We start from the raw sequence: 14571 nt of genomic DNA on the forward strand, positions 1-14571 counted from the left end.
TTATTATTATTAATAGCGAGGAGCTCGCTCCCGTCGCACCCGCCGGGGAGCGCGGTGGGAGGAGGCGGCAGCGCCGGGGGAGGCGGGCGGCGGAGCGCTCCCGGCGCCGGGCTCTCCCTGCGCGGCTGCGGCGCCAACGCGCGGGGCTCGGCAGCCCCGCCGCACCCTCGCAGCGCCCGGCCCGGCCCGGCCCTCGCCCTCCGCCGGGCGCCAAGTTCCGCGGGCGGCGGCCGGCGCGGCACCTGGCGGCGGCACCTGCCCATCCCCAGCTCCGCGGGGGCGGCGAGGCTCCGCGGCCGCCAAAGTTGCGGCGGGGCCGGGGGGCCGCCGCCGCTGCCGGCCATCAAGTGGCTCGGTAAGGAAATGCAGGGGAGCGGGCTGAGCGGCGGCGGGGGCTGCGCGGGGCCCCGCGGGGAGCCCCGGCCCTCGCAGCCCCCTTTGGGCCGCTCGCCGCCCGCCTGCAGACGGCAGTGCTCGCACCGAGAGCCGCTCCAGCGCCCCCCGCCCCGCACACACACAGACACACACACGCACACACGCACACCCCCCACCCCTCCTCCCCACCCCTCGCTCGCTCCCTCTCTCCTCCCTCTCGTCGCTCTTTTCCTCCCTCCCTCTCTCTCTGCCGGCCTCATCGGAGAGAGTTGCAGGTACCTTACCTCTCACCTCCCCGCCGCCCCCCCACAGACCCCCTCCCCCCGCAAATTTTAAGGGGCAGGAGCCCCGGGAAGCCTTTTTATTTATTTATTTATTTAGGTATTTAAAATCACTGTAAAAAAAAAATAAAAAAAATCTTTGGAAGAATGACTCTTGTCGGAGTCAGCTCTGAAAACAGGGTTAGCCCCCAGGAGCTAGAGGCAGCGGAGCTGGATCCCATCAAAACAGAACTGCCTGATGGGGCATGTGCTTCTCTCTCTTTGCAGTTCCTTCTGGGCCTGTGTGGACTAGGGGCACAACGCGGCGCCTGACTGGCAGGAGGGGAAAGCGGAGACTCCTTCAGGTTTCCAAAGAGGTCCGAGTGGACAGCATTAGTAAGTAAATTCTCTGTGCTTGCTTACTGTCCCTATGTTCTCGGGCTTGTCTCCAGACTTTTTCTTAGCATTCACACACATACATATGCATACACACACATACATCTTTATACATGTGTATATACGTGTGTATATATATGTGCATGCAATTCTGTTTTCAGGTCACTGCTCTGGTCATAGAGAAACTTGGCCGTGGTAACTTGGAACTGTTTTTAGTGGGAGGGTGCATTAAGTGGTTTGCTGATTTTTTTATGAGTGAAGAAAAATGAAGGTGAATACTTGTTTAAAGAAACTGAGTGTGGCAAGTATTGTGTAATGTCATATTTCAGTGCAGGTGCAGGTATGTGGTAGAATACAGACAAAATCTGAACAAAGAGATACTCCCTCAGGAGGGGTCTGCAGAATGGTCTGACCTGCAAAGCAATGGCAGGTGACAGGACATTCAGTTTAATATGAAATGTGCCTGAGTTATAGATACTAAGAGTATTTTTGTCCGCATTCAATTGTAAGCATTTTTAGTCCGTGTCTCTGAAGTTTTTAAATTTTTCATCAAGTTCTATATGTATAAAATGTGTGTATATTTTTTTCTTCTGATGAGGATGACAGCTCTAGACAACAGCTTTTCTTTCTAAGGGCTTTTATAGGGCGTATTCAAAAGTACTGATGGCACTGTTTTCGATAGGTGAGAAAGATCTAGGAGAAACAAAAAGATAAACTCATTTAAAAGGGTGTCATGAGCAGTGGAACTGAGGTTTGCTGGCTGAGCTGTAGAGTTAACAGAAGGTATGAAGATCATATAAATGTATGTCATGAAGTGTCTGCTGTTAGGTGTTGTTCAGCACTAAATATATCTGCATCTGGGAAAGAGAACTTTTGCAGGCATTTATTCTCTTGGGACAGTGGACCCGTTATCGACATTTGCCCCTTTTCTGGTAAGGGAGACAGCTAGTATTAGTAGTTGAGGGTTAACTGTTTCCTAGGTAGAGAAAAGAAATAACAATGACAGGTTTGGCAATGAAAACGTTTGCTCATGTTTGCTAATATCTAAATAAAACCTCAGTATTATGTCAGTAGAAATACAGTTGAGTCAGGTGTTTTTGAATGTACTGAAAGGAATCAATATCATTTCAGCATTTTTTCTCTATTCCGGCCAAATGGACTTGGATTTAAATTCTTCGTGTGTTGTATCTGTTGTAGGGACAATGTGGATTTGAATTAGAATAAATTTAAATTGTGTCTTTACAAATCCTGGCAAATATGGGTTATTTTACAGTACAAATTCAGAATAAGAGGGGCTGCTGTAAATAAACAATACAACTCAAATATCATATATGTTAGGTCTTTACTGTTCACCTAATCAGAATAAAGTAGTGCTGTTAGAAGCCATTAAACATGAACTTACAAATGCATTTTATTAAACTTCGAAATGTAAAATTCATATTGCACTTTCAGGTGTAATTTAAAATCAGTCACAACTAATGAATGTCACTAGGAATGAAAGTTTATCAGGGTCAAATCAAATGCATTTCTTCCTAAAGTAAAGAAAGTAGTTTATGTCACAACAGTAAAGAAAACTAGCAAAATTTACTTAGGAAATTAATGTGACACAAGCAGGAAAGACTAAATCTGCAGTAGCAGATGGATGACATTCAGAGTTACTTTCAGGTATTCATAATCTTAGAGCTAGGAAGGAAGTACAAAGCATAGGGTGCAAGTTCTTAGACAGTGAATCAGGGTGACTTTCATATTGCAGTAAAGTAGTCTTTTGGTAATTGCCATTTATGACAGAAAAAATACCCCATGAACTCGTGAACTTTTAATTAAAGGATAACACATTTTCTGACTTAGTAAGGAATCCTACTGATAGTGTTTTAGTACTATGAATTTACCTTTCAGTTTAAAAAAAAGCGCGTTTTACTCACTTTTTTCTAAATGACTTAGTAACATTTGACATGGCTCATTGCTGTATTGTACTCCCTGTGGACAGCGCATTAAAATAATATATCCAGCTAATTTGCATGAACTGTTTCGAGACTGCATGCAGTGAAGTTTATTAGGCTAAGCTTTCAGTTCTGCTAGGTGGCCCCAAACATGCAGCAGCGTTGAATGTCTAACGGTGTGTCTATTAAAAAAAAAAAAAAATTAAAAAAGTACCTGTGACTAACCAGATAGGAACTATGTTGTCCAGTTTAGCTCAAATGGCTATGTACTCAATGTCTTTATTAGTTGGAGCACAGTCTTCATAATTTGTCTTTGGGATTTTCATTAATCTAGGATATGTTGTGGCAATGCTTTAGAATCTATATGAAAAAGTACTCAAAACACACTCCACTTTTGCTGTAATTAATACTGTGGGAAATGACCTGTGCAAAATCATGGCAATTAAATGTGATACATATTGTACTTGATTATATATTCAGGTACAATTATGAGTTTTTGGCATAGGCAAATGTCAAATTGGGTCAATCTGATTCAGAAGAAATGAGAGGACTTTAAGAACACCTATTGCTGTGCAAATACGTAACTGATATAACAAAGTTGCATGTGTCAGCAGTAATGTGGTTTATTATGCAATTGTTCTTGTTGTTCAGATCAGATAATAGTCTGATAAAATATATAAGCAGTCTACAGGGAATGAAGGATTAATTCCTCTGACATGTGCATATTTAACATTTCTAAGTAAAATCCTAGATACCTGCATTAGTTTTCAGAAGCCAAAGCCAACAAACATTGTCAACATTAATCACTTAATATACTGAACTCCCACCAAACTTTGTGGTGATAAAGTCTGATGGAAAAATAACGCCAGTGTTTCCTTCTTTGTTCTTTGCTAAATGTGGCTTTGCTGAAGAAACTGACAGTACACAAACAAACATACTGCTTGATAGCACAAACTATTTTAAAATGGGGAATGTGGTAAATGTCAAGTAATACACTGATGCTTTAATCTTGGTTTGTCTGTGCTCTTTTAAGAACTTACACCGCATTGATAACTTTTGTGTGTATAGGGGTAATAGTTCTACAGAATTGAAGTACTGTAACTAGTTGGAGAAACAAAGGTATCATTGTTGGCTTAATTGGAAAACAAGTGAGTTCAGCATATAGGAAAAGGTCACTGATACTTTTCATCAGTCCAAAGCTTGTTTAGTACAAAAACAGATTGGTACCTGAATCTCACGTAATTAGAATAAGCTGTGTTGATTTACTATCACTTTAAAGACCTCCTAACCAGCAAATATAAATTTAACATTTATATGGATGTTCTATAATTTAGGGTTTTGGATTTGGATAACTGTACTCAAGGAAAGTAGGTTTTTTCCTTCATTAGTAGCCATAAAGATTGTGTGGAAAATGGCTAAGGCGGAAGAGACGTTCAGGGTGTTCTTTAAAATAGAAAAAAAAAAGAAGTGAAAAGGCCGTAGAAAGAGCTCAGATTCAAATGTACTTGAGCTGGAGAATGCCTGTATATGTGGTGTTTTATTTTGTTTTGTTTTCCACACATACATTATAACTAGAAGTTTCTTAAAGAGATTTTATGTTACCCCTTTTTCTTTTCGACTTTCCACCTTGAAGTTTTGCAGCTATAATCGTAGCAAACTCTGACAAAGTTGGCGAGGCACATTGTGTCACAGTGAGAACATAATGATAGAAATGGGGTCACAAAATATGGACAAGAAGTGCAGTTAGAGTATATGGTTTTGGACATATTTTATTGTGATAAAAAATATTTAGTAGCAAACACAAATTCTAGTAGGAAATAGGCAGTAGGCATGAATTAATTCTCAAATGAGAACTAAATATATTTGATAATAATGACTACAAGAAGGAAACAGACACACAGGCAAAAGGAATGCATATTGGGAGATTTTTTAAATAATTCTTAATGCTTTTAGATGCTGTTTGATTTTCAGTTTATCCGTTCTAGTAGCTTCTTTTGTAAGATCCAGGATGAAACAATACAGAAAAGCTAGCAATAAACAGAAAATTACTGCAAATTTACTACTTTTATGGTCAATATGAAGGCTGAATTACTAATCTATTTTCATTTGTTGTCAATAGTTGCAGAAATGATCCTATTTGTCTTACATTTATATTCTGTTAAATATGCTTTATTTAGACTATTGTGTAAGAAATTGTATTCTTTACATTCTATATTTCTGTATTGGCAACTTTGTAGCCACTTCCAAAAAGTGGAGTTTTTCTTGTCAATACATAAAATGAAGATCTAGTTGAATAAAATTTTAACTGATTAGCTACTGCAGAATCTGGTTTCTAAAATGAGTTTTATAAAATTTCTGCCGGCAACACTGTGAAATTGATCAAAATACTAGTATGTTTTAAAGTTTTCCTGAATAAAGTCATGCTTCAAATGCCTTTAAAGTTCTTTGAAATACTATTATACTTTCCAAATTATGTACTTAGACTATGTTGAAAGTAAAATTAAGATTTTGTAGATGTGTTTGGATAAAGAGAATTCTAGATGTGTATGTTTGCAATATGAAGAAGGCTCTGAATAGTCCGATGATTTTCCTGAGAATGCTGTGGGGGATTTGTTCCAGCTGTAAGCAGCATGAGCTCATATAGTTGCTAATTAACAGATAGATACATATTACAGGCCCAGTACTCTGCTTTGTCTAAATATTTGGTTTAGAAAAATGTTTTTCTACATCAGGCAGTCCCATATTTGTGTTGCATCCCATTGTGAAAAGCTGCTTAAACTAAATTTTTCATGTATTTCAGGATGGCTTCACAAAAGGTAAGGTGATGTTTTGGTGCATATGGTGCATTCTGCTTTTCTTTTGAATTTAAAAAATAAGAGCTGTACACAATGGCATTCAGGAAATCACTCTTTCTCCAGGATGCTGCTTTTTATTTGGTTTTAGGTTACCTAGCTCATTTGCAAAATGTGTTACACTGCCCAGTACTGAAATGTTAAACGCATATGCTTTTAGTTTGCAGTGAAAAGGTGGGTTGAGGGGAAGCTGCTTCAGCTGGGGTGACTGTCTGTGAACATAAAGGAGGATTTATGAGCTTAATGGGAAGTGGGATTATTTAGCTCTTCCAGGTATCACGGAAACTGTGTGGGTAAGGTGAGCTCACATTTCCAGAGTGGTCCTCCCAGCTGGTGAGCTTCTCATGGGTGACAGCTCAATTGCTTCACGATGATGATTGATTTAAGGTGACCAGCCTGAATAAAGGTCCTCTGGTGGCAGCAGGTTGGAAGTGTACCCCAATCTGTCTTCTGGGAGCAGTAATTCTTACGGGTACTGCAGCAGAAGTAACTGCTGCATAAGAACAATTGCATCTACTGTAGTCTGAAAGTGAAGTGATTTTTAGACTCTCATGCAGCAGTTTAACAGTCAATGTGGGAGTATGTCAGGCAAAGTAAGTTTGCTCTAGCTTTGACGCATTCTTTCTTTGTCTCACCCCTACACACTTAAAATGCACCCTTCATTGTGGTGCAAGGCATAAAGTCTCACCAGACCCTGTACTACATAAACCAGCATTTAAAGTAGCTTGGTGTTCTCCTCACTCTGCTTGATCTTTTAGTCAAATGTGGTTTTCTTCAGTCTTTAGTTAAAAAAAAATAAATAAGTTCTCCATACTGTAACTAACTGCACTTAGATCTAACATAGAATATTAATTTTTAGTATATTAATTTTTTTTGTTTTCTAAGCAGGATTTAAATAAGAATACTAATTGTACAAATTTTTAATCTATGTTGAAGGACTTCCTTTTAACCTTAAAGGCCAGTTCTGTATTCAACGTCTGATGAAGCACAACATAGTCTGAATTATTGCACACAAGTATAAGGTCGAGCAGTGATGTAACTCTTACTTAGGTAGCTACAGAATTACTGGCAGTAACAAAAAGATAAAGTAAAACTATGTGTGACTTGCCCTTCATTTGGGTAAAATGACATAAGGATATCTATCCCATCAATTTAACAATCAGAGGTGGTGCATGATCTTAGTTTTGAAAGATTTTCTTTTAAATTAAAAGGACTATGCTGTGATGCTGTGAGGCAAAGCTCAAAGCATCAGCAGTTCTCAATGGAAAGGGTTCAAAGAGAATGCGTGTGCCCTGTCTATGTCTTAGCATGAGTTGCTTTCCCTTACTTATGGGAACTGAGGCTTGCCAGATGGCATTCTCAGGCTTCTTCAGAGAGATAGAAAATCATAAAGAGTTTTGTCTTTATCAGAAAACTTAACAGTATAAAATTACAGCTGATACTTTTCTCTATCTAGGTTTTCCTGAAGGAAGTGTGTGGTTTTTTGACTTAATTTTTGTGCACTTTTACCATGATGTTACTATACTGATGCATTAGTAGTACAAACCAACTCCCAAACTGTCATGTAACTAGAATATTAAAGTTTATAACAAAATAAATCAGACTTGAAATATACTTTGATGAGATCTTGAAACTTGAAAAATTCGTGTGATGGGAGGAATGCGCTGGGAGAGGTTTGATCAACATTAAATCATTATTACTGACATATCTCACATTTGTTAGCAGAAGTATTTATGAATATGCCAAGAATTTCTCTTTGAGAGAAAATTTGGCCAACTTTTTTATATGTTATAAATTTCTGAATATTGTAGGCACAGATAAGTCATAAAAGTGAGTTTCAAGTAATTAGTTGCCTACAACCTTTAGTATAATTTGTGTGCATACCATTCATAGAAATATTCCTAATGAAAAGTCGTATTATTCATTGGTATTCCTTCACAAACAGAAATCTGCACAGCAAAGCTCATTAATTTCAAATTTGACATCAGTAGTTATGGTCTGGCATCATTAGCATACCAAATGGAGTACTTAACAAAAAATAAGGAGAAAAGTAGAACTCTTGCATTAATATAGTGATAACCTGTGTTCCCCTTTGAATAATTTAGCCATTTCTTCAGTTTTATGCACAAATACTCCGTGAAACTTTCCTTTCTCCCTATGAGTAAAAGATATACTAATGGCTTTTTTACACAATTTGTCCTAATCTTCCTTTTTTTGTTTTCTTTTTTTTTCCCCTAAGATTACTGGGTAGCTATAGTTGAAACGCTGCAAAAATTTATTTGCCTGGTTTTTCAGTGTGTAGGCTTTAGAGTGGGTTGATTTGACTTCTCTTCTTCCATGTACACCCAGTGTCCTCTGACAATTCATTGAAGCAACAATCAGTCAGTGAGATTGGAAATTCTTTTGTCAAATGCATCAGTTAGAAAGTGTACAATGGACAGCAAATCTTCAAAAGCTGCCAAAAGATATGAAGGTCAGTATACTTGGGTAACCAAATATTCTTAACCATGCTACCCATATCTGTGAAAGTCTTCAGCAAAATTAAGTTTCTCAGTGTTAATTGGATAAACAGCTCACAATAATTGTTACTTGGAGAAAAAGGAAAATTATTCAAAAGGGAAGTATTTCAAATGAATATATTCTGCATTTGTAGAACAAAGTGCAGTGGGTTTCCTTTGCCATTTGTTTTCAATCCTTCATTCTAATGGAGAAAAGAGGCAAAGTAGTAAAAAAAATAATAATATCTGCTGAAGGCCATATGATGGAATAAAATGGGCAGGAAATGTGGTTTGAGTTTTTTGATTTTTTTAAAAATTATTATTATTTTGTTGTGTTCTTGCTGTTATTCTTTTCTTCTGGGCAATCTGTATTAAGGAAAAAAAAAATCTAGAATTAAAAAATTTCCTAAGCAGCTTTCATACAGGTTGTGCTCCCTTGACCTAACCAAAATGCATGATTTGCCCTATTTTAAAATCTCTTTAATTTGAAAACCCCCAATAGGTTTTTGTTTGTTTCTTTCTTTTCTATTCTAGGATTATTAGAGAAAAGTGATCTTTGCATTTGGCTTAACAAAAATAATTGTGCTGCAGCATCTGCTTTTCATCGTCAACTTTAGGTTTCCACAGGTTTCTGTATGTGTGGAAATGCAATCCCTGGATATTTTCATTGTCATATTCTACATGAAATAATAAATTGAAATGTATCCAAATATATTTCTGCTCAGAATCTTCTTTTTTCTTCTCAGCATGGAAGCAGCCTTTTCCACTTTTTCCCATCATCCCATTTTTTTCTACCCTTCTTTCGCAGAAGGCTGTAGCACAGCTAGAGTGTCTAATTATTTTTAAAGTAGATCATAATTTTGATTTCTGCTCTCCCTCACTGATCCTAAGCATAGTGGCCCTTCTGGGGTAAGAATTTGTTTTTAAGGGTGATGTCCTCAACCTACTTTGTGTTTTCCCAAACTGATAAAAATGAGAAAGAAAACACTCCAGCTTATGTAAATTTCAGATGCTTCCAAGTGTAGGTGAAGAGATAAAGTAACTGATAGAGTTCTGCTACAGAATCAATAAAATGGATATTTATGAATTTTGGGATGAGTTTAGGTGTGTTAGTGTCTTTGAGTAACATTGAAGTGCAGTTATAAGATTACATCTCTTGTTTCCCCCTCCACTGCTCTGACAGGTCTTGGTTGGCTTGAGAACTGACTGGGGAAAGAGAAGAAAATCTATGAATGTGCATGTTCTGTTAATTTTATCAATTGTCAATGCTGAAAAAATTAAAAAAGGCATTAATTATGACATTTATTTAACCAAGCATTTCTTGGTTACTTAAATTAGGCTTTGTGAAAAAAAATAAAATTGCAATTTTTGTTTCATTGTATATAAAAAAAAAAAAGAAATTGTTAAAAGAAGCATGATGAGGAAGAAAAGGAAGTGAGGGTAGAAAATGGATAACAGAAGTGGAAGAAATCCTCAGGAACAGTCATGTCATTCGGCTCTCTGGTGCAGTGCCAAGTCAGATGGCACTCTCTTTCAAGTTCAAGTTTTGGTCGCCTGACCATAGGTGATTTATGCCTTTTAGATGCCCTCAGGTAGTTGCTCAGTGCAAGGCTAATGTTCTCTCGTAACAAATGCAGCCAGTCCCATACAGGTATTTCAGAAAATAAAGAACATATACAATTGCATGTTCATTTGCATTCAGGATTATGAATTGTGCGCGTCTATATTCTGATGTTGTATCTAGAACTTTGCCTTTCCTCCTTGCCTTTCCCAAAGGCAAGGATTTTTTCATGTTATGCTAATTATATCTGATGCTAACAGAGCTCCCTTAATCAACACTTGTGCTTAGCTATCAGCATAATTAGATTAATTATATTTTGGAGACATCCTAGAAATCCTATCATGCATGTATGAATCTGCGCGTGTTGAAAGTGACATCCTCGTCTTCAAATTCAGAAACAAGCTTTTGTTTGCTTGTTTTGTCATCATTTTTTCCTCTTTTTGTCAATGTTGTACAAATTGATGGGGTCCAAAATCTTATGCTGCTAATTATAGTCCATCCACAGGATCAACGTGTGTGTTTTCCTGCTCTGACACTATGCTGGTGCCTCTGAGACTAATGTGATGAACTGTGTAGTGTCACACCACCTTTTTTTTTTATTTGCTTCTTTGGTAGGTCACCTTTTCCTGATTTTGGAAAGAAAGATGGACCTAGAGATCAGTGTAATATAATTATACTGAGGTGTTTTTTCTGTTTTTGTATTATTGACATTTTGACCATTATGCAACCAGTAAAGATTACCGGCAGTAATATTTTCTTTCGAGGTCAGGGTTATTGATTTTGGCGTAGAAGCAGAGTTGATAGGATAAATCTTACAGTGATAATACTATTTGTATCTAACTTTTGGCATTTGGTTTGGACAGAAAGTTTGGGATTTACTGAAGGCACTTGGATATTATGCTCATTAAATGATTGTTGAAAAAGAAATATAAGTATTCAGCTTAATAAAAGAGTACTGCAACTAGCATGCATGAGAGACGACTCTTACAGACAGAGATCTCCATCTATCAAGGCTTTATAAAGGCAATAATATAGATCTTGTTTGTGAGCCAGAAACATTTTCCATAATCAGTAGATGAAGAGATTTTCTAAGATTATCCTTATAATCACAAAGAATAGAGAAGCTTCATAAGCAGAAAAAAGGATCCAAGAAAAACTTTATATTGCTTCATCTAATTTCATGAAAATGTATATCCCTCATCCTTGTAGTGTGGAATTCCAGTTTATGCAAACTGTAACATCTGTCTATGGTGATTCTCTGGCTGTCTGCTCTTTAATAACTTGGGGAAACAAACCAAAAATAAAATGAAATAAAATATGTCAATTTGAGATTTTCATGACTTAACCTCACTCAGTGTTTCCAAAAGTATTATATTATATTTTGTTCTCATTTATGTCTGAATCAAATAAAAGTTGCAAGGCAGATATAACTTGGGGGATAATAAGGAAGGTGTATAATAATTATGTTAATAATAATAATGGCTTTACCTTATGGTTGACAGCAAGACCGCACTGTTAATTTCAGAGGAAGTAGATTTTATTTTGTTGCCTAATATTCAAGGAAAAATATAAAAGCAGAGTAAACAATATACTTTTTTGTTTGCTTTGCTATTAAATTGGGGGTTTGGCAGTGTTAGGAGGGAACTAAGATGCTACTTGTAAAAGATATTCATGTGTGATAGTGAAGAAAAAAAGATAACATACAAGCATAATTTGATTTTTATCCAGTATAGCCTTGTCGGAATGATAACTTGTAAAATCTGAAAACAAGGTGTTTAAAAATTTATATAGGTGTCTATTCCTTTTTGCAGGGCGAAAAAAATCCAAAACTAAACCCACAAAAACCCAAGTGTGACCAACATGTTCAGGCATTGTTGGAACAGTAACTGAAGTTTTAATTGACTTGTATTACCCTGCACATCTGTCCCTATATCCTGATAGCACTTTAGTATCAGGAGCTGCTGTGTATTTTGAGCTGTAAATAAGAGAGGAGTTACAGAAAGTACCAGGTAGGGCGGTTTTATGAAGCAAAGATAACCAATCAAGAAGAGGATTGCACTGCTAGATTTACACTGCTTCTAACAAGAGTTACTTTGTGCCTTCCATCAATAAAGGTCTTACATGGAAGGCAGTGGACAGGAATCTGGAGGAATGGCACAATCTTTTCCTTCCCTCCTGGGACCAGGAATTAAGTCTTTGTCACATCTCTCCTCAAAGGTAGTTCCAGAAGGCCTTTTTTAGCCCTTAGAAATTTGCAATTCATATTAAACTATAGATTGATTATAAAAACACAAATTAATAAGATTGGTATATCCACATAGCCACAGGCAAATTTTATTCACAAAACTGCAATAAAAAAGGAAATTAGTGTAATGTACACTGTGTGTAAATTCATGGTGAAACAGAGTTTCCACAAAATATCAAATTGTAATGTTAACTCAACATTATTATAACTCTTGTATGATGAGATATAATTGTATGTTCTATTTATTTTCACAGTGGTATTTGAAAACAACCATCTTTAGAGTGTTAGAACTAGTGAAAATACAAAAGAAATCTCCATTATTCTAATTATGCATATTTCAAAATGCAGCTATTCAAAATGTAAGCTGTTCCAGTAAATTGATATTATGTTAATTTAAGTACTAATTTTGTTTTTTTAAAATATTTTTTCTTGCTGATCAGCAGGTTTTTTTGTTTGGAGAAGGCTATAGAATGATTTTTATATATGCTTCTGAGGAAAGACTGACACATAGAATGCTCCTCTTCCTCCCTCCACTATGAAATTATTGGAAAGATTTCAAAAATTGGAAATTAAAGTATGTGTGCACTAGAAAGGCATGGATCACTATTAAATATAGCAGCATGTTGCATAAGTCAAATAGTTGCAGTGGAAGCACAGATGATATATAAAATAAGAAGAGCCAGCAATACTGAGGTCCGAAGGTACAGTTTACATGCAAATATGAATGTCACAGAATAATGGCCTCCATGTTAATCAGAGGACAGCTGAGCCCAGCTGGCATAGCTAATAAAGCAAGGGTACTTTTTCATGTGCTTCCTTTATGCAAGTTCATCGCTGCCTAGAAAATCTAAGTCAGACAAGTTGACACAATTTGGGTGAGTGGTTTCCTCCTTTTCACAATGGTTTATGTGTTGTCACACCTGTAAACCGAAAGAGCAGAATCTACTAGCTACTGAAGAAATAGCCATTCAAAACGTTTTTTAAATTAAAGTAGGATGATTTTTTTTTTTAAACATCTTGAAGATGACAGTATGGTTGTAGTTATATTGTAAATTTTAAATTGTTTTGTTTTCTGGAAGCATCTTGGATTATTCCACACTCTGTTGCCTGGCTTGCTAACATAGTCTTAGTTATTTGACTACATGTCTCAAGAAGTAACAGCTTTTTGTTACTTGGTAAGTTAAGCAAAAGTTAATTGTACATACACATTCTTACAGAAACTTACAATATTGCACTGAGTTCTGTTTTGACCTGAAATACTGTGGGACATAAAGTGTCTTACATCTAGAATCTTTAGGCTAGAGATTACCTGAATGATCATTAAGCCCAAACATCAGCTGAGTATAACCACCATTAGGCCATGTCCTCAAGGGCCCTATCAACATGGATTTTTTGGATTACTTCCAGGGATGATGATTCCACCTCTGGATATACTGTCCCACATGCTTAATTTTGGGCCATAGAAAAAACACAATCTTAATTATGAAAATCATCGCCAGAAATCTCTAACAATTCCTTCTAATAAATGTAATTGCAGGGATAAATAGCTGACTTAAAAATATTCTCTCCCATAATGCAAGAAAAATTATATTTTTTTTTCTGGTAGCTTGATAGGTGGGCACAGGTTCGTTTTTATCGGTTCCTGGGTCTACGTCATAAAACACACTGCCTGCTTGTCGAATATAGAGACTATAAAATCAACATGATCTAAGGAGCCCTTGGGCTTTGTACTCACCAGAAATCAGTAGCAAGCTCCAGATCCTGCTGATGAAAAATCTTCAGTGATACTGCATTATAATTAGATTCTTGGAAATGTGCTGGAATGATGATTAGGGAGAGTGAGAAATAACACTGAGACTTTTTTTTCTGTTAAAACAGATCAGGTGTTGTTTAATGCCTCTTATCTAAATGGAAATATTATTCTTTATTTATAAGTGAATTCTTGTTACGTGATCATGAGCCAGTGTCATTGGAGAGCAATTCAGTTGGTTTTCAATTGGTTTAGGATGCTGATTCTCCTTATAGGCTGCTAGTCATTCCCATGGCACATCAAATCATATTGTAAACACAATGGAAGTGAGGCCAAATATGCTGCAAACGTGTCACTTTTATAGTAAGACTCTAAAAAGAAGGTTTTGTGCTTTTGTCTCCTGGATTGTTGCTATGAAACCTATAAATTATTTGAGACCTTGGTTCCAAATTGATTTCAGGGCAAAAATTCCTTAAAAGACAAAGTCTTTACTTATACTTTTTTTGACTAAATGGGTGATTATCTTCCTTTTTGTTGTTGTTTTGCTCCTTTATCTTTTTTTATTTACATAGATGTTGCCTGTTTTTACTTGTGCTGTTAGAATGCCTTGTTTAGAGAAAAGAGTTTATGGAACTTTAAAAGATCATTCAGCTATTTGAAGTACTGAAGGCTTGTGAATAATTTTTAGTTAGGC

General features: G+C 36.8%; 1 protein-coding gene across 22 annotated transcripts in view; it reads left to right on the forward strand.

Annotated features, from left to right (window-relative positions):
* Positions 1–572: 572 nt before the first annotated feature.
* Positions 573–14571, forward strand: part of PTPRD (protein tyrosine phosphatase receptor type D) — a 1150230-nt gene continuing 1136231 nt past the window's right edge. For all 22 annotated transcript variants that reach the window (XM_054282388.1, XM_054282398.1, XM_054282418.1 and 19 more), the window contains exons 1-2: positions 573–650; positions 924–1031. The gene's annotated coding sequence lies outside the window, so the exon portion shown is untranslated. The remainder of the gene's footprint in view (positions 651–923; positions 1032–14571) is intronic.

This window comes from Melozone crissalis, unplaced genomic scaffold, assembly GCF_028551555.1.
Source record: "Melozone crissalis strain CALT ecotype California unplaced genomic scaffold, PUWL_Pcris_2 ptg000005l_1, whole genome shotgun sequence".
Lineage (NCBI taxonomy): Eukaryota > Metazoa > Chordata > Aves > Passeriformes > Passerellidae > Melozone > Melozone crissalis.